Raw genomic sequence first — 18,551 nt, 5'->3', positions numbered from 1 at the left:
GAGGACACTGCAGGGGATTTTTGTCCCTGGCCGCGCCACTCCCGGATTCCTTCCTGGTGCCGAGCCGGGACACATCCCACAGCCAGGCCCGTCTTCCCACGAAGAAGCTGAGGAAGTGGTCAAGGTCCAGATGGTTCCTCCCCTTTGTCAGAGGGGCTGAGAGCTCCGTGTCCCCAAATAAGGAGGTTGGGGATGTCTAGGAAACTGAGAGACAGCCCCCCAGTAAACTCACGTCTGCGAGGCCCCGAGTGGTGAAGAGCAGCCCCCGGGAGGTCACTGAGACTTACCCTCCGCACCCATATTCCCGAGTGACCACGTGCTTTGATTTGATTGACGGTCTTCCTCGAGCCCCCTTTCTGGCGCCCATATGTAATGCACCATCACCTGTAGAGCATGCCACACCCTTGGTGGTTGTCCACCTTTGCACGAGGCAGGACTTTGTTAGGTAGATGACACTGCTCTCCAGGGACCTCAGCATCTAATGTAAGCTGACAAGTAAGAATCAGCCTGTGCCAGGTGAAATTCTGCAATCTGTGCAGAGGGAGAGATTAAAGAAAAAGCCAGCAACATGTGTCAGTGATACGGCCTGAAACCCACCAACCTCATCATCACGTTAGCTTATCCCCCATGTAAGAGGTTCTGATGGGAAAGCCTTGGGCTCCTACTGGCTGGCAGGAACTCAGCATCTCCCGTCCCCAGTCGCGAGTTTGTAGAATCGCACCTGTGCACAGGTGGATTTCATGGGGAGTGCTCCCGTCAGGGCGTGCCCCCCCCCACGCTGCTCGTTCTGGGCGGCCACTCATCCCAGTTTGCTCACGGGGGGGGGTGGTTTCTGGAACACGAGATGCAAGTGGTAAAAGCAGGGTAAGCCCCCAGGGGCCCCCGGGTCTCGCTCTGGATCCCCAGCACCTGTCCTGTCTCCCCCAGCCATGCCCACCCCGCTGGCTCCTCCCGGCAGGTGAGTTGGCAGCCCTAGTGGCCAGAGAGAACGGGGGCTTTGAGTAGACGTGGGTGTAGCCTCAGCTCCACTGCTCACCAACGCTGAATGGACCTTACCTGTCTCAGCCTCACTTCCCAGTGGCCAGATAAGAGTAAGAACAAGCTAGGAAGGATTGGGGGACGGTCACCTGACACAGCGACAGGACGTGCTGCTGCTCCAGGGTCCCATGGAGAAGTGGGGCCCCTCCCTTCCCCTCCCAGACCGCCTCTCTGGAGAGGAGAGTGAGTCCCCTTCCCAGGCAGTGTTGACTTGAGCTTTGTTGTATTGTTACTTAGCCAGGTCCTGCATCAGGAAGATCAGACTGACTCAGGATGACACTCACGACCACAGTGTCATCTGCGTGTGGACTCTGAGTCTCGGCCCCTGTATTCTGAGTCTCAGGCAACACCAGGTCATTGTGTGCGAGTCGTGTTACATTGTTTTTATATCAGCTTTCCCGCAAATAAGGTAGAAACTAAAAGAGTGCTCTAAAGATTGTGGTGAAAGGCATAGTTTTTGTCTTATTATCCAAATGTTTGCAATTGTTTTAAGCTATTTTCACATTTCACGTTCATTAAAACTTTGTTCTCTTCTGAGTTTATAAATTACAGGTAAGTCACCTTATGAAGAATATTTATTATTGTTATTAATTTTTTTCTTAACTCTTGAATACATGCATTTAAGATTATTATGATTTTAGAGTACAAGGTAGATCTTTTTTAAAAGTGCTACCTTCTTGGGGTGGTGGATATAGCCCAGTGGTAGAGCGTGTTGTTTGCATGCAGGAGGTCCCAGGTTCAATCCCCAGTTCCTTCATTAAACAAATAAATAAATAAGTAGTTAAAAAAAAACATACATAACCAAATATACATATATGTACATGTGGTTATATATGTTTATATATATGGTTTTAAAAAAATAAGAAAGTAAAGTGGTCCTTTCTTTAAGGAAAATAAAATAGAAAATGAAGGCATAAAATGACCTTGTAAATGTTATTTTAGTCAAACTTTTGAGGCTTTTCAACCCAGAACCTGAATCCTCCTGTGTAACGTTTATGGAAGTCGCCTTTCAAGGAACACAGCACACAACCACGAGTCTCTGTTATTCACATGATGGTGATTTCAGGAAGAAAGTTACAATGTTCCCCTTGTTTGTAGTTGCTTGTTATCTTAATCAAACCTACGTAATTGATAAAGTCAGCTTCTCTCGGGAGGCTGCCTTTTTCGGAACGTCTCTGGGAGGGAGTTCTGTTCTTTTCAAGTGTGAGCTGGGGACCTGAGGTTGCCCGGAGCACGAGCAGCCTCTGCAGGTGTGTGTGTGTCACGTGGTCACGAACAAACATACGTGCGAGTTTTCCCCAGACACCCTTCCTCCCATCTCGGTGTCTCCCTAAAGCTGGGCTTGCTCAGCGAGCGATCCACTCTCTGTCCGTGGCTCTCTGCCGTCCACGCCAGCATCTCAGACTCCTGCCTTTTCCCAGGTCAGCTCTTTGCCAAGCGAGTGACTCAGAGCTCAGGTAACATCAGTCCCTTCAGCGGTGGCTCCTCGAAGCCGGCTCGGCTGACCTTGAGCAGGTCTCCCGGGGCCGGGCCGAGCCAGCTGCCGCCGAGACCCACCGCGCGGCCTGCCCGGCCCCAGGCTCCTGACCTCGCTCAGCGCCTTTTACAAAAGAAGAGGGAGAGGAGGGAGCACTCTCTGGGAGAGGATTTCAGTTGTTTTGTTCTCCTTGTTCACAAAAATCGCATTGGCTTCTAAAAGGTTGGATTTAGGGAGGGTCCCCTCGAAAACCAATACCCCGATGCACAAGTTGTATTTGTGAGAATGTAACACATGCTTAGTATGATTCAAAAGACCACTCTTGATTACAATTTAAATGCTTAAATTACCAATTAAGTTATGGTGGACTTAAAGGCTGTTTCTAAAAAATCAAATGAAAGATAAATTCTGTCGGTTCTGTGCTGGCCGAGTTTGCTGTGGATAATTATTAGTGTCTGTGACAATGTAAGTCGGGTTGTTGTCAGCGTTGTCATTGCTTTTCTACAAAGACCAGCAGAAACCTTAAGGCCATCATCTGTGGAAGGCCTGCCCTGTGCTGGAGGCACCACGTTTAGAATCTTCGGGGTGTAGATGAGGGTACAAGAATCAAAGAGGGAACCGCACACAGAGGGCAACCGCATGGCAAGGCACATGCTGGGTGTAAAACCCAGGTCCAGACCCCGGCCCCTTCACACCTGTTGGTTTCTCTACAACGATGGAGTCACACATGGAACGGGAAACTGGCTGAGGGAGACTGGGCCGTGAGGAAGGGGCACTGGGAAAGTTACAGGACAACGCAGATGTCTCGGGGATATTGGAATGATCCCCTAGAAAACAGGGAAAGTCTTCAATGAATAACAGAAGGGAAGAGACGGAAAAGTCAAGTAATGGAGTAAGTACCCGTCAGGGCACCCACGTTTGAGGCAGAGGAGGACACGTGCAGAGTGGCTGCAGGTGCACTGGGCTAGCCAGGCCTCCTCATCGGTCCTCCACCCTGCTGAGCGTCTGCTCCGTCACCGCGCGGACTGCGAAAGCTCCCATGCGTTCTGAACACTCCGCCAAGTTCAGAAGCATGCGATGCCCCTTACGACCACGTGATTCATAAGTCTTGGCGTAGCTCTCCATGCCGGCCTCCTTTCCATAGCCCAGTGCTATGGTCCCAGTGTGTGCGCCGCCCCCTCCCCCCAAAAAATTCATACTTGAACTCCTGGTGCCCAATGTGATGCTATAGGAAGCTGGGGCCTCTGGGATGTGCTTAAGGCCCGGGGGCGGCACCCTCATGAGGGGGACCAGCCCTTCCCCATCCCGCCGTGCGAGGACGTGTGCAGAGTCTGCAACCCAGAAGAGACCCCTCCCCAGAACACGGCCGTGCTGGCACCGTGATCCTGGACTTCCAGCCTCCAGAACTGTGGGAAGGAAATACCTGTTATTCGTAAGCCACCCAGCCCATGCTGTTTTATTACAGCAGCCTGAACATTCTAAAATACCTAGGATAAAAGTATGTTAAATATTCAGGTCTGTTATTTTGTTACGTTCATAGGTACAACAGAAAGCCTGAAAACCCTTCTAATCTGCATCTCTTCTTTGGGAAATCCCTCCTGTTTAGCAGAGGAGAGGCCCTTTCTCTGCACCTGGTCTTTGGGTGGTGGTGGGACACACTTACTCTCGGTGCCCACTCACGGAGCACTGGTCCATCCTGGTCCTGAAATACGCATCTTCTGCCTTTCTTCAAGTCTCGTGACTCTAATTCTCTGTGGGACACACTTAAAGCCGAGCTCAACATCATCTTCAGTCCAAGAGAGGCAGCTGTGACCAGGACAGTCAGTGGAAGGACCTCCCTCTGGAAGGATGCCTCCTTGCATGGCTCCTGCTTCTTTACCCCACGTGCCCGCATGAAGCATCACTGACCCTCCCTACCTGCGTGCATTGAAACTGCGGTCTCTCTGTCACCAAACAGCTCCATTGCTGACTTCACCATCTGCTCCTCAGCCGGCCTCTCGTCTTTGCTCTCAGACCGGTCCATTTAGTAAGCAGGAAGTTCTCTGGCAAGCACTGTTTTCATCATGTTACCTCCCTGCTCCAAAGCCCTGTTCCCTCCCAGTTACCTACAGATCAAATTTAAATTCCAGAGCTTGGCACTTAAAGCACTGCCAGCTGCGCCCCCCACACTCACCCAGAATCAGCATCCATTTCTCTCCTCCTTTTCTTCACTCTCCTGGTTCATCAGAGGTGGTGAGCGTTTTCTTGCCTGAAATTGCTTGTCCGTTCCTGTCTCCCCAAGTCTGGGAGTTCTTTCAGGCCCATTTCAAAAGTTACTTTTTCCTTATTTAAAAAAAAAAAAAAAGCCTTTCTGAGCAAAATCCAAGAATTTTTACCGTTCATTCATTCAACACATTCACACAACAAATGTCTGCACAATTCAGTATATACCAAGTACATTTATAAGTAGCCTTGAAATTATTCTTTGCTTTAAGCATTTATATGATTCTCAAGTTACAGGGTAAGTTGATTTAAAAGTTTTCCCTTAATGCGAAGGATGCTCAAGCTCTCAGTTGTGTGAGAGGATGAATAAACACAGAGTGTCATACCAGGCCACCCGGCGCATCCACGCCGTGCGTGTGAGACAGTGAGCTGGGGCTGAAATCCTAGAGGTGGTTTGGCAGCATTAACAGAGTTCTGTGGGCTGATTGACTTCCCGGAGAGGGACGAAGCTGTTTACCAACTCTGGAAGCCCTTCACGAAAATAACAGTTTCATTCAACAACGCAGAGTGGAAAGCTACTGTCAGTTCTTAAGTGTCCATGATAGAGTGACATCTAAAGAGACACGTAGAAACACAGTCCAGGGGGAAGGTAACAGCACCTCCTCCAGAGGGGAAACAGACCCACTGACAGCAAGAGACACACGTGGAAACTCACCCCAAATCCCGCTCACCCGTGAGGCTCGGTTCAGATTTCCTCTCCTGGGTAGACGTTCCTTCTCCTTCTCCCTGCATCTGCCTTCATTCTTGCATTCTGTGTACTCATGGTCCCTTTTGGTGCCGCGAGAAGTCAGGCACGTTTTTTTCATTCTCTGAGGACATAGACGGCGCTTAGCGTAATCTGGCTTGTGTTACGGGAAGTTTCTTTCGCCTCTTTCTAGTGGATTAGAAGCAACGTGAGGGTAGGAATTACGGGATTTTTTTTTAATTCTTATTTTTTACTGGAGTGTAGTCAATTTACAGTATTAGTTTCAGGTGTACAGCAAAGTGATTCAGTTACACACAGACATACATAGGTATATTTTTTTTTCAGTTTCTTTTCCATTACGGCTCATTGCAAGAAGCTGAATATAGTTCCCTGTGCTCTACAGGAGGTCCTTGTTGTTTATCTGTTTACTCTGTCTTTAGAATCCAGCACAGAATCGAACAAATGGCAGAGCACTGACAGCAGCGGGTGGGCTCTCCCCAGGCTGGAGGACGTTCTCTGCTCGTGAAGGACAGTCGTAGGTTTCTCACCTGCTGTGTTGCAAGTGTGATGAGCAGCACCTGCAGACACAGGATGTGGCAGCTTGGCGGTTAACAGGGCCAGCATCCCCGGACTGGTCCCCGTTACGTAACGTGCTGCATTCTGCTTTTGTGGAGCTGTTTATTCCTCGCAGCGTTCCTTGGGCACCGCCGGTGGTGCGCCCGCGCAGCACTGGCGGCATCGCCCGCCGCACTGGTGTTCATATCCGCTGTGCCCGGGGCTCGCTTTCACGGCCGATCCTTCATCCTGTCCCAGACTCCAGGAGTGCGAGGCGGAGTCAGTTGCCTCATTCACAGCCTTCCCACGAGTGCTTCTCTCTTACTCTTAACATCCTTTGGTCACTAAGCATTTGAATAAGAGATGCTAAGTGTGATTAAGAAAGACTCCATAAACATCCCCTTAAGGAGCAGGAAATTAAGGGATGTTTTATGCCAGATCTGCAGCATTTTAGGGTTTCTCATGGTACCTTACTAAGGATACTTGACACTATACATGCTTGCAGTGCATCTCATTAGTCCTAAATACAGCAACTATGGTTCAAAGCACTTTTTGATGATGAGACGTTTGCATCCAATCGATCTCTAATTTTTAAGACTATTGAAACCCGGTTTTGAAGTGTTGTGTGAAGTGTTCTCAGATTTTTAACTGATAAGTAGCCACTTTGTTGGCACTCAGCCTCTTATGTAAGCAGGGCTGCGTGCGCTTCCGAGGATGTTTCGTAGGGAGCGCTGCTTCTGTTTTCAACTTGTGCGTTATTGCTGTGATGTGTAGAGTACTTTATAAATGCTCTCCTTCATTTGATTTTATTAAAAAAAATTTTTTTGTACTGAAGTATAGTTGATGTGCTGTGTTGCTGTGTTAGTTTCAAGTGTACAGCAATGTGATTGTTATACATATATGTGTGTATATATATTCTTCTTCAGGTTTTTTTTTCCACTGTAGGCTATTGTAAGACATTAAATATAGTTCCCTGTGCTCTACAGTAGGTCCTTGTGGTTCATCTGTTTTATACATAGTAGTCTGTGTCTGGTAATCCCAAACTCCTCATTGAGCCCTCTGCTTTCATCGCTTCCCCCTTTGGTAACCATAGTTTGTTTTCTGTCTGTGGGTCTGTTTCCAGACAAGCACCCCTCCCTTAGTTTCCAGTCTTCCCTCTGGTCAGGAACGTGGGTGATGCTCTCAGAGTGCGTCTCGGTGCTGGTGTGTTTCCCAGGGAAGACAGTGGCACATCAGTGGAAAACAGCTCCAAAGCGTAAGGACGTATGTGATGTGGTGCAGGTAGGAGACTGGATCTGGGGCTTCGCTTAGCATTTACTGGGCGTTTTCCAGGGGCCAGGCGTGGTGTCAAGTCCTGTCCTTAACACCTCCTGTAGTTCTCACAATTGCAGGGTAGCTGTTGGAACAAAGTAGGTGATCACGGGCTGAGATTCGAGCCCACATATGTCTGGCTGCAGGTCCAGCCTCACCCACCTTCCCAAGGTGTGTCAGATATGATAGTTTGATGTGCCCAGGGTTTCTCAAACCTTGGAGGCAAATGTCTTTTCCTATTTAGAAACCATATTCTTTCGGCAGAGTAGATTTGCTGACGCTTTCTTGGAAGCACAAGACTTGCTGCAGGTGCCGACCAAGGGTCCCTTTCAGCTGTGCTTATCACTTGGTGTGGCCCAGAGGAGACCAGTGCTGTTCGTCACCCCCGTCCTCATTTGGGGGCCTTTGACAGGTCTCCTCGCCACCTGGGACTCAGGTCACCGGCTTTGCTCCCAGCCCTCTGATCTGGGGCTACTGATCAGCAGTGGCAATTTGCATTTTTTTTAATACAGACTGGCACATTTTACACTTTAGCTGCTTTGAAGGGTGGGGGAACTGTTATCTCAGCTTTACAGACGCGGCAGCAGACGCACAGGAGACAGTGACTTTGCAGAGTTGCGTGGCGCACACTGGAAAACCAGGATACGAGCCCTCCCACCTCCCACCACATCCCGGGTCCCAAGTGAGACCTCTCCTGGAACAAGCGCTTCATTGGCCCTCCAGTAAAATGAATAACTTCACCTCCATTAGTGATTTTCAACCTCTGTCCCTCAAGTACTAGGGGATTCAAGGCTGAGGGGCATTGAGACGGAGGCTTTGCTGCAGCCCCGACCTCCCCGCGTCTGCCTGTTTCATACATCCACATTCCGCGTGATCTTTACCCGAGGAAAAGCTTCTGCGGCTGAAACGTGCTTCAAAGACCACCGAACCCCAAGGTTCTTACTACATCCTAAGCTCTGGCTTCTAGGGGCCAGAAGCAATGTTTTAAAAATCAATGAAATAAGTATAAACATGAGTGAATTGTCAGTAGGAAAATATTATTGGGCTTACAAAATTACTTTGCAACTTTTCAAAAAATGTATCTGTTGGAGGCGGCCAGGAAGCTTCCCTCGAAGCAAAATTCCCTCCTCCCGGGCTCAGTGCCAGACACCTCGCTGGAAACCTCGTCCCTCCGTCCCTGGAGTCCGGCTGCCCCCTCGCCCACTCGGATCCACTCTGCCCACTTCCAAGAGCACCAGCCAGGTTTGAAGCATCAGGTAGTGGCTCCCCGCTCACCATTCCCTGGCTCCCATCACGTTCAAGGTCAAGTTCAGGCCCCTTCCCTTGGATAAAAGATTCCGCGAGCTGGGCTGTCTTCACCTCTGCTCTCTCTTCCCACCCCATGACGTTTCCCCAAGGCTGGTAAACGGACTCACGGCCACGGTGAACGCCAGGCTCTCTCCGCCCTTGGACTTGAGCTGGGACTGTGCCTGCACCTGGCACTCAGCCTCGGGGTCTGCTCAGCTGTGCTTTCTTCTGGGATGGCTTCATTTCCTCTTGGGGCCTGTGACTTAACCCCGCCCGCCCCTCTCCAGTGGTTGCGTAGCCCCTCACGGGCCGTCCTCTCTGCACTGAGACAGACCCTTTCTGTTCAAGTGGCATCTCTTCTGTCTAGCCTGTGATCTCAGTGCCAGCACAGATTTCAGTCTTTTGTATCCCTCATGGTCAGAACGGCAGCTGGCTCCCAGGAGCGGCCCTAGTAACTGCTGGCTAAAATGAAACTAAATGAAAAAGGAAATAGTGTTATGGTATCTATTTTCAGCAATGCACAGAGTATAAACTATGTACTTGCTTGACACCTGTTACAGTGTGCTAGGATTGCAGATAATTTCATAATTAATTTTAGAGGGTAATCAGACCTTTCGGTTTTGCCATGAAGTCTCATTTGACCACATGCTTACGTAGATTTGTCAGTCTCTGGAAAACACCGAGTTTCCTCACCTCCCGGTCACTCCACAGCTGTCTTCCTTATTTACTGACTTGCTGAATCCCCAGTTCCGTCAGAGCCCAAATGATGTTTTCAGGTCATATCTCTAGTTTAGACCTCCTATGATAAAATGACACTTCCTGACAGAATTCTCCATCCTTTGCAGTTAAATTTCAAATTCAGTGAAGAATTCCTCTTTCTTCCCATCATGCGTTGTGTTATCTTCATTCCTGGAAGAGACTTAAGTACAGGGATTGTATACAGTTCTTTTTATGGGAAATTATCACCGTGAACCCTTGGTTTAATAAACCAGTTTCCAGTTCTCCCATTGCCCCGACTTCAGAAAGCTCTGTGATTCTCCGTGAGTGGTGTGCCCTTGAATGTGCGTGGCAGTTCCGAGAACACTGGACACCAGCTCAAGAGTTAACGTCCTCGCCCTTGGTGTAGCCCCGTCTGGAGTCGGGGACGGGGGCGCTGAGGGGTTGTGACCGCCTTCTGAGTGGAAGTGCTGTTTTGCCCAGAAACCATCCAGGGCAGCTTTTGCGGCCTCCTCACTAACTTTTCGATCAGGGGGCCCACAAGGTGAAGCCCAGGCACATGAGCGCGCTGCCATGTAAATTTGACCCCTTGTAAATCTGCGGCATTTTCCCTTGTTACAATGGTTTTATCTTCTCGTGGACATAAATACGCCTCTGACAGGGGCAGAGCCTCGCGCCATGAATATTCCTTTCGCAGTGGTGGAAACTCTGCAACAAGGCTTTGAAGTTTTAGGATGGCAGTCAAATGGGCCAACAAAGGGCAGGGACAAGCTAAAATAAAACCTTCACAGACGGATGGTTTTATTTCACATCAGCTCTGTGGTCTTCATACTGCCTGTCACCTGCTGCCTCTGCGCCTCGGCCCTGGGAAGCCGTGGACCAGGACCATAAAGCGCTCTGTCACTTGAAGGTCGTGGACGCATGGGCTGTAATTTCTGCAGTTCCGAGAAAATCAGAGATCACTTCCAACCTCATCTTTTGCATTGGAATCCGTTTAGAGGTTTAACGTTTACATTTGACGGCTGCCTCCTTCAGCGGTTGTGTTTAAAACACGGCACTTCAGACTCACAGCAATTTCATTTCACAACTTGATTTATTGGGGGGGGCTTGGTTTAATGATTTTGCTTTACATACACACACACACAAAGCATAAGAGAATCTGAACTCAAAGTCCTTACCTTCTACTACCCAAAGTACATTTCTTTCCCTGCTCTTTTTTTTTTTCATCAACACCTGTGGTTTTACTTTGTGGTTATTTTATTCCATGTGATAAACGGATAACAACCAAAATAAGGACCAAAATAATTATGATAGTCTGAAAAGCAACACTGTAAACATCCTAACATTGTGACGATTCGACAGAGAATTTGGGAAACAGATATAATATGGAGGTGTTGATTAAATTTTCCTTCTAAGTTAAAGGTATTCATTTTAAAAGTTCACATAACCCTTATTTATTTTTACATCAGGAGATCATCTTTTTGAAGAAAGCATTTCATACAAGTCAAAAAACGTTGAAATGAATTTTTTTAAACATACATTTTTAAAATTTTTATTGAAGTAGACTCAGTTACAATGTGTCAGTTTCTGGGGTACAGCATAATGTTCCTGTCATACATATGCGTACGTAAAACATTCATTCATTACATTCATAAAAACATATTTTTTGTCACTATGGCATCTTTTGGAAAATTTTGCTCTGTTATTACAGCTAAAGTATGATTCTGTCCTTCTCCCCAGCTGGGTAGCCCAGTAGCAAGATTCAGCCGCAGACCTCTGATTAACTAGCTTTATTCAGAATGAAGACTAAGTCATGTGTATGCTCTCCAAGAATTCCTTTGAGAATATCAGTGTTTTCCTCTCACCTTTTATAAAGATGAACTTGAGTTTTTCCCCACACGGCCTAGCAGAGACACCGCCTGATTTTTAATATTAACGATATTAATAACAATTAACAGTAACGGTTACAGCAGTTGATGCTCAACTGGGTGCCTGCTGTGCACTCTGCCCCCTTTTAAGCGTTTCCCTGGATTTTCTCCTCAAGCCTCACAACCTGGTGTGGATCCTTGCACCGTGGGGAGACAGATGTGCAAATCCTGTCCCCATGGGACTGCTTTTTGCTTGGGTCTGTGACCGCAGGTCTGGCCGGGACTTGGTCCTCCTAGTAAATGTGCCCTTCGGTGAACCCCGGGGTCCCTGCGTTGGGCCAGAGCAGTGCCCCTCTAGCAGTGAATTCTGCAAGAACAAAGAGAAAGGCATCTTCACACTCACCTCTCCCGCCAGAATTGCCTGTGAAGCAAAGCAGAATGGAGACATTACTTCCAGCAGCATCCCCAGCAAAGATGCCCTTGTTCTGGGATTTGTAATGGTCAATGTCAGGTCACAGAGCATCCGCTACACCTGTTTCCGGTTGGGGTGTAAGTGTACCCCCTCATCCTTGCTTTCTGCTCGCTCCTTCTCGTGCCCCCTGGTCGCTTGTCAAGACTCAGTTGTCCAGCTGGTGTCGTGGAGCCCCTGTTGGGCAGTGTCCGCCCCTGTACACCTCGTCTACTTGAAGGCTGTGGCAAACATCCAGCATCCCTCGGGACCCAGCGTCAGGACCGGATAAGCAGGTGTGCTGGAACTCCTCTGTGGGTGACTTTACCACCACCGGTCCCTGTGCCCCGTGTTGTCCACGCACTGGAGAAGAGGACAAATGGAAGGTCAGGTGGCTTCCCAGCACCAGCGCCGTCTTCTCCTCCCTGGTCGCTGGGTTTTAGAGAACGTGTGGAATGATCGCTCCCTGGGAAGCATCTGTTTCCATGGAAACACACTTACTAGTCTGTAAACCCTTCCGGCTAGTTCCAGGAACATTAACTCTCTACTAGTATTTAAAAAAAAAAGTGTCTAAGGTTAGCATCTGGCGTTTGAATAGTTACGAGGGTTGAAAGAAAATTACAAATAGGCTCCTCTCATCTGAAAAGTAATTCATTTGATGTTAGTAGTCATGATCCTTCATATAAGCAGAATGACCCCCCCCAGGAGGCAGGTTCTCCTGCTGCCCACCCAGCCTTCCTTTTCTGTGTCTCCGCTTTGGGCTTGGCTTTAGATGCATCTGGGAGGCCCTAATTTTACTGAATCATTCTTTGCTATGTATGTGCTATTTGTGGTTTTTAAATCTCAGCTTTCTTATAGAGCCACACCCACTGTCCCTACCCATTGCATTATTTAATATCCACTGAAAGTTTTGGACTTACTGTTGCCATTTTATGAGTTGTTTTCTGGCTGTTTCGTAATTCCTTTGTTCCTCGCTCGTCTCCTCCTTTGTGATTTGATGATTTCCTTTTATTTTTTTTAAATGGAGGTACTGGGGAGGTACAGGACCTCGTGCATGCTGAGCATGTGCTCTACCACTGAGCTATACCCTGCCACACGAGTTACAGTTTTGACAAAAAATTTTAAAGGGTACAGAACCATAATTTTTGCTATTGACTATTAAGTACATATGGCCCAGTTTCAGCATATTTGGGTCTTTGGTCCCTTGCAAAGCGAGGGACCATCTGTATAGAAGAGAGTCTAACAGATCCTGTTGCCATTTGGATTTTCTGTTACTGAAAAATGTGTTCACACATCCGTTTAAATATTGCCAGTATTTTCAAGTATTTTTCTCGACTTTGAAAGGAAATTCATATAGTAATAAATGCCTTATTGATCATAGAACTTCACCGACTTTCTAGTATTTGTTACTTTTCAGAGAGTCCAGAAGTTAATATTCAAAGACTTGGGTTTTTGTGGTGCTTTTGGTGAAATATTTTTATACAGTAAAAGTTTTTGTTTGTTTGTTTTCATTGTAAATGAAGGCCCCTCTGGTATGCTACGTAGGCAGACAGCCGAGTCGCTGGATTACACACGGCAGGTTTTACTGACAGTTTCCGAGTGATCACCAGATTTACCATCCGTGTCTGCTGTCCCTTGGGGGTGAGACACACACTCATGTTTGCTCATTTAAATCAGCAGGCTGTGAGGCTTCACTGTGAATTCTGTGGTGTGCAGGCAGAATGGTTTGATTATTAAACATCTAAAATGATTAAAACTGCCTGGCACCATCCAAGCTTATAAAAAATACCTGTAATTTAAAGCCTCCAGTGGTTTGGTTCTGAAAGATGCTAGAATGATGAGTAATCATGAGAGCCTCTGGGTTGTTTTAATGCCTCCAAGCCTGTGCCACGGTCTGTGTAAGAGAAGGGACCTTGGTGACAGTTTGGGAGGAGGTCCCCAGCGCCGCCACCAGCGAGCCCGCATCCGTGTGCCTCTCCCTGGGGGGCCTTGCGCGGACAACACGCTGCGTCACGCAGGGCGATGAAGGGCCTGGGGTGGGCAGGGTCTGTGCTTTAAAAGAGTGGTTTCATCACGTTCAGGGAGCCGAGCCGACTTAAACACAGCTCAGGGGAAACCCAAGAGCAGCAAGACTGACTTTCTTCTCTGCCTTTTCTTTTCCAACTTTTTGCTAAAGTAACCTCCTTCGTGGTCACGTAGCACGGAAACTAGCTGATTTTGTTCTTTTGCGGATATGCCCTCTTTATACACGGATCTTTATATAGGTTTCCACGTGGTTTCTTTAATCATGTTCATCAACTTTATAAAGAAAAAATAAAAATGTTTACCCCAAAATATTTTTGCCTGAACCCGAGGCAAAGATTATCATGAGGAGGAGCTGTAAGAGGCTAGTGACGGGAAAGAAATGGGTCAGAAATGGTGGTTTTGAAGCTCCTTCGCTAATTCTCAGATTCTGGCTGTTTACTTGGTGTCTTGGAACTGGCTGCTGTTTCTCGTCGGTCTCCTGGCCAGCAGTGTCCCCTGCTTGGGGACGGGGGACCCCCAAGCCCGGCCACCAGGAGGCCTCCATCTCCAGCTCCGGCCATCCTCACCCGCCCCCATCGGCAGGGATTCCCACCCTCCCTGGGCTGGCTTTCGGTGGGGTGTGACTTGACTCAGACGCTTCCAGAATTCTGCCCAGGATGCCTGCCCCTCCTCCCACTTTGTCGCGCTGTGAACCGCAGTGAAAATCCTGAGGACTGCGTCCCCGCCCTCCCCAGGAACTTGGTTAGTCTTCACCTGGTTCCGGAAGCAGCTTGTTTCTCCCACCTCCCACTCACTGGTGCCTGTTACTGCCGAGGCTCTAGACCTGCGGGGTCTCCGCCACCAGGGGCTCTGCTTAACCCTCCTGCAGGCGCTGCTGGAGGCGCCGGCGACCGCCTTGCCCGGGAGGGCGCCAGTGAAGGGAGGCGCTGGATTGCAGCCTGCGCTCTTTCACAGCACGTCACACCTCTCAGGATCACTGTCTGGCTGCTTCGTTCTTATCTTCCCCACGAGGCTGTGAAGCCCTCCTGTCCTACCTGTTTATCATCACTTCTGCCTCCGCCCTGAACATCCAGCGCCCAGTTGGACCAGAGCCCTTGTTCTGTAAATAACAGTGTATCCGAGGACCGGATGAGGGATTGAATGGAAGTTTGAATCAGTTCCCAAGGGGCTACACAGTAAGACCTGAATCAGCAAGAGAGTCTGAACTCCAGTTTTACAAAATTAACATAATATGTGCAGGGATAATTTTCTGCTCTTCAAACTCTGGCCGTGGTGAGAGTTTTTGTAAACAGAACTCTTAAGACCCCAGGACTAAATCCACTCGCTGGTCTCAGACAAAGGCGCAGTAGCTGTTTCTGTTAAGGGCGCTGAGAAATGACGGTTTTGTCTTCTGCGGTACTGAGCCTGGGGGGCACCCCTGCCGGTTCCTGGGCTGGAGGTACCTGAGGGCAGCGTGGGGAGCGGGGCTGGTCCGGGTCTGGAGAGGCTGTCACTCCTGCCCAGCTGTGTGCCCCACCGCCGTGGCCGGAGGGCAGGCGGGAGAACGAGGTCGGAGATCCCGGGCAGCGGCCGGTGCTCGGACCCTGGCAGGGAGGCCAGGCATTCCCACTGGCATCAGAGAAGCAGGCGGTTGTGGGAGTGCCGCAGTGGCCGTCGGAGCCAGTGCGGCCCCGCTGGCCCTTGGACTTGCAACACCCTCCCTTGATGGTTGACCCTGAGACCACATTACACCCCCCTGCCCTCCAGTCATTAAGCTGCCCTTCCGTGCAGCTAATTTATTATGGGAGTGAGTCAGGCCTGGAAGAAACAGTCTGCTGGAACTTACTCAGTTTACTTACTCAAAGGCTGTCCGTGGCCTGGAGTCAGGGCCAAATGGACAGTTCAGAGCATCGTGCCTTCTCTGTTTCTTCTGATGATTCTGCTCTTCTGTTACCGTCAACTAAACAGCACAAGGGAACAGAATTCCCTGAGGGCCTGAGACATGAGACGCCCTGGAGGTCAGACGCTTCCATCTAACAGAAGTCCTTGTGATGAGGGGGCGAGCAGGAATTCAACTCCTAAGACCCATTTTTCACTATTTAGAATTATTTATTCAAGAACCCTTTCAATGCATGTGGTTATTGCATCATACTTACTTGTTTAGAGGAGGAAACGTAATTATTAGTCTAATTTGCTCCAAACCACAAAGTGCCACTAAATGCTATGATTAGAAAAAGGAAAAAGAAATTTATGTTTATTTGTTTATGTTTATTTATGACATAATTATGTGCTTTAGTTTGTAGAGGACAAAAAGGAAAGGGACTGGTTAAGACAATTAAAATTTAAGTTTCTTCATTGGGGAACCCATGATTTATGAATGATCATAGTTGGAAATGTTACACTGATTTATGTAAAAGGAAAATCTAATTTAGCTGTAAGTAAAAGTAACAGTATTTCAAGTATATTTTACCTGGAAGCATTATGTTTCTTATCATTTCTTTCTTTAGCATAAACCAGAGCCCCTGACCAAGGATTCTTTTGATTCTGAAAAAAATTACATGAAATCTTGATTTGGACTGTGTTATTGGCCAAGTATTAAACTTCCTTTATTATTTCAAATGCAAACCAACAGGGGGAAGAAAATCAGATTAAAACAACTGCAACTTTTTTTTTCAGTTTTTGAGAAAATTCCCACAGAAAGTCAATTATAGATTAAGCATTTGAGTGTGTCACTTGAACAATACTGTAAAGTTGTGCCAAACCCTTTAAGGAGGGACACAGGAGGGGAGACCCCAAAGGTGACTGGTCCTCAAATAAAAGGTTATTCTTTAAATTGCTATAAAAGATGCTATAGGAAAATAGACTCCAAACTGTAATAGGCCAAGTATAGCATCTTCTTCTAAGCATTATTTTGGAGCTTTACTTTTCTGAAGATGGCTTTATTTCTAATACTCTAAATAAAACGGACATGATTAGATATTGTCCCTTGATTATAGCAATTCATAAATTTTATGTTAGGAAAAATATTGGACTTCTGAATAATTTCTATACAAATAATTGTATGTTTTGTTTTTATTTACAATTCTCTGTATCTCTTTTTGCCAACAGAAAGCAACATACTATTTTTTTTTATTGAAGTAAAATTTGATGAAGTTGATTTACAATGTCATGTTACTTTCAGGTGTACAGCAAGGTGATTCAGTTATACATACATATATATATTCTTTTTGAGATTCTTTTCCATTATAGGTTATTACAAGACACTGAATATAGTTCTCTGTGCTGGACAGTAGGTCCTCGTTGTTTATCTGTTTCATATATAGTAGTGTGTAAATGTTAATCCCAAACTCCTAATGTATCCCCTCCCCTGCCTTTTCTCTTCAGTAACCATAGTTTGTTCTCTATGTCTGTGAGTCTGCTTCTGGTTTGTAAATAAGTTCATTTGTATCATTTTCTTTTAGATATCACATATAAGTGATATCATATGATATTTGTCTTTCTCTGTCTTACTTCACTTAATATGATAATCTTTAGGTCCATCCATGTTGCTGCAGGTGGCATTATTTCATTTCTTTTTATGGCTGAGTAGTATTCCATGGTGTGTATATGTACACACACACCCCCTGACCCACATCTTCCTTATCCATTCATCTGTCATTAGATATTTAGGTTACTTCCACGCCTTGGCTATTATAAACAGAAAAAGCAATATTCTAAATGTACACGTTCATTTTTGTACCAGACACAGCCCTCATCTACCTGTAAATTTAAAAAATAATTCTGCACTCAGAAAATGGCGCTCTCAGTATGATGCCGTGAAATATACTCGTCACACCTAAACTGTCCCTTCAGTGCCTCATTTCTGGCTTATATTTAATATGAATTTTTAAACTCTGAACCCAAGTAGATTAGAAGCAGGACTTGTGAAGAGGCTGGAGACTTCTGGACACAAGAATAATGACGAGACAATTAGTAACTCACGGCCTGGCTCCCTGGGGAACCCAGACATCTGAGAAAGCGGACGTCTACAGACAGTGTTTACATGTTCTGCCATCATGTGATAGCCATGAACTATCAACAAACAGGGAAAGAAGTATACAATCTACTTTTAAAAGGTCTCATCCCAAATGCTTGTTTAAACAGTTTTGACCCTTAAATAAACGTGGTGAGTGAGTGAGAGGGCTTCCCTCTTCTGTGTCCCCCCAGGTGTGCACAGGGCCCTCACTCCCTGACAACCGGAACTAATTAAGCAACAGACACCAGGCCTCTCGGCCAGTCTCTGAGGCCGGGGCTGCCCCCGGCCTTGCGCTTGGCGCTTTCTGTGTCTTATTTGACTGAGAGACAAATTCACCCACGGATGTCCGGATGGCCACAGTTCGGATTAGTTACACGTACAGCAAAAGGCCGTTGGTAAAAAATAGAACTCTGTTTTGGATTGTTTTTAGTACAGTTTAAAATCAGAACAATATTAAAGTTTCAAGTTAGTATCTTCACATCCGTAGCTTACTGAGTAGTTTTAACAAGTGAGTTCTTAACTCATTTTTGCCTGAAAAATTGTGAATATCACCATATATAAGCTAGGCTTCCAAAGTCTGAATGTTGGGGGAAGGGCATAGCTCAGTGGTAGAGCGCCTGCTTAGCATGCATGAGGTCCTGGGTTCAATCCCCAGTACCTCCAATAAAAAATGAGAGATTTTTTAAAAAGAACTTTCTAGAAAACAAAAGGAAACAAGCTCTGAGTGTCACTCTCTGTCCTTGAGCGCTTGTTTGTATCACTAGTAACGACCCCCACGCATCCTGCAGCCAAACCTCACCTGTGGGACTTCGCTTTGTGTGGAGCAGGGTGGCGCTGAGAGCCCGCTGGCCTGGTCCCTGGGGTCCTGCTGGGTGTGCAGCCCA

General features: G+C 47.2%; 1 protein-coding gene across 3 annotated transcripts in view; it reads left to right on the top strand.

The window, feature by feature from the left end:
• Nucleotides 1-18,551, top strand: part of FAM110B (family with sequence similarity 110 member B) — a 116,618-nt gene that overhangs the window by 68,970 nt on the left and 29,097 nt on the right. The gene's annotated exons all lie outside the window — the stretch shown is intronic.

This window comes from Vicugna pacos, chromosome 29, assembly GCF_048564905.1.
Source record: "Vicugna pacos chromosome 29, VicPac4, whole genome shotgun sequence".
In the NCBI taxonomy this organism is placed as follows: Eukaryota; Metazoa; Chordata; class Mammalia; order Artiodactyla; family Camelidae; genus Vicugna; species Vicugna pacos.
This window is presented reverse-complemented; position numbering and strand designations above follow the sequence as displayed.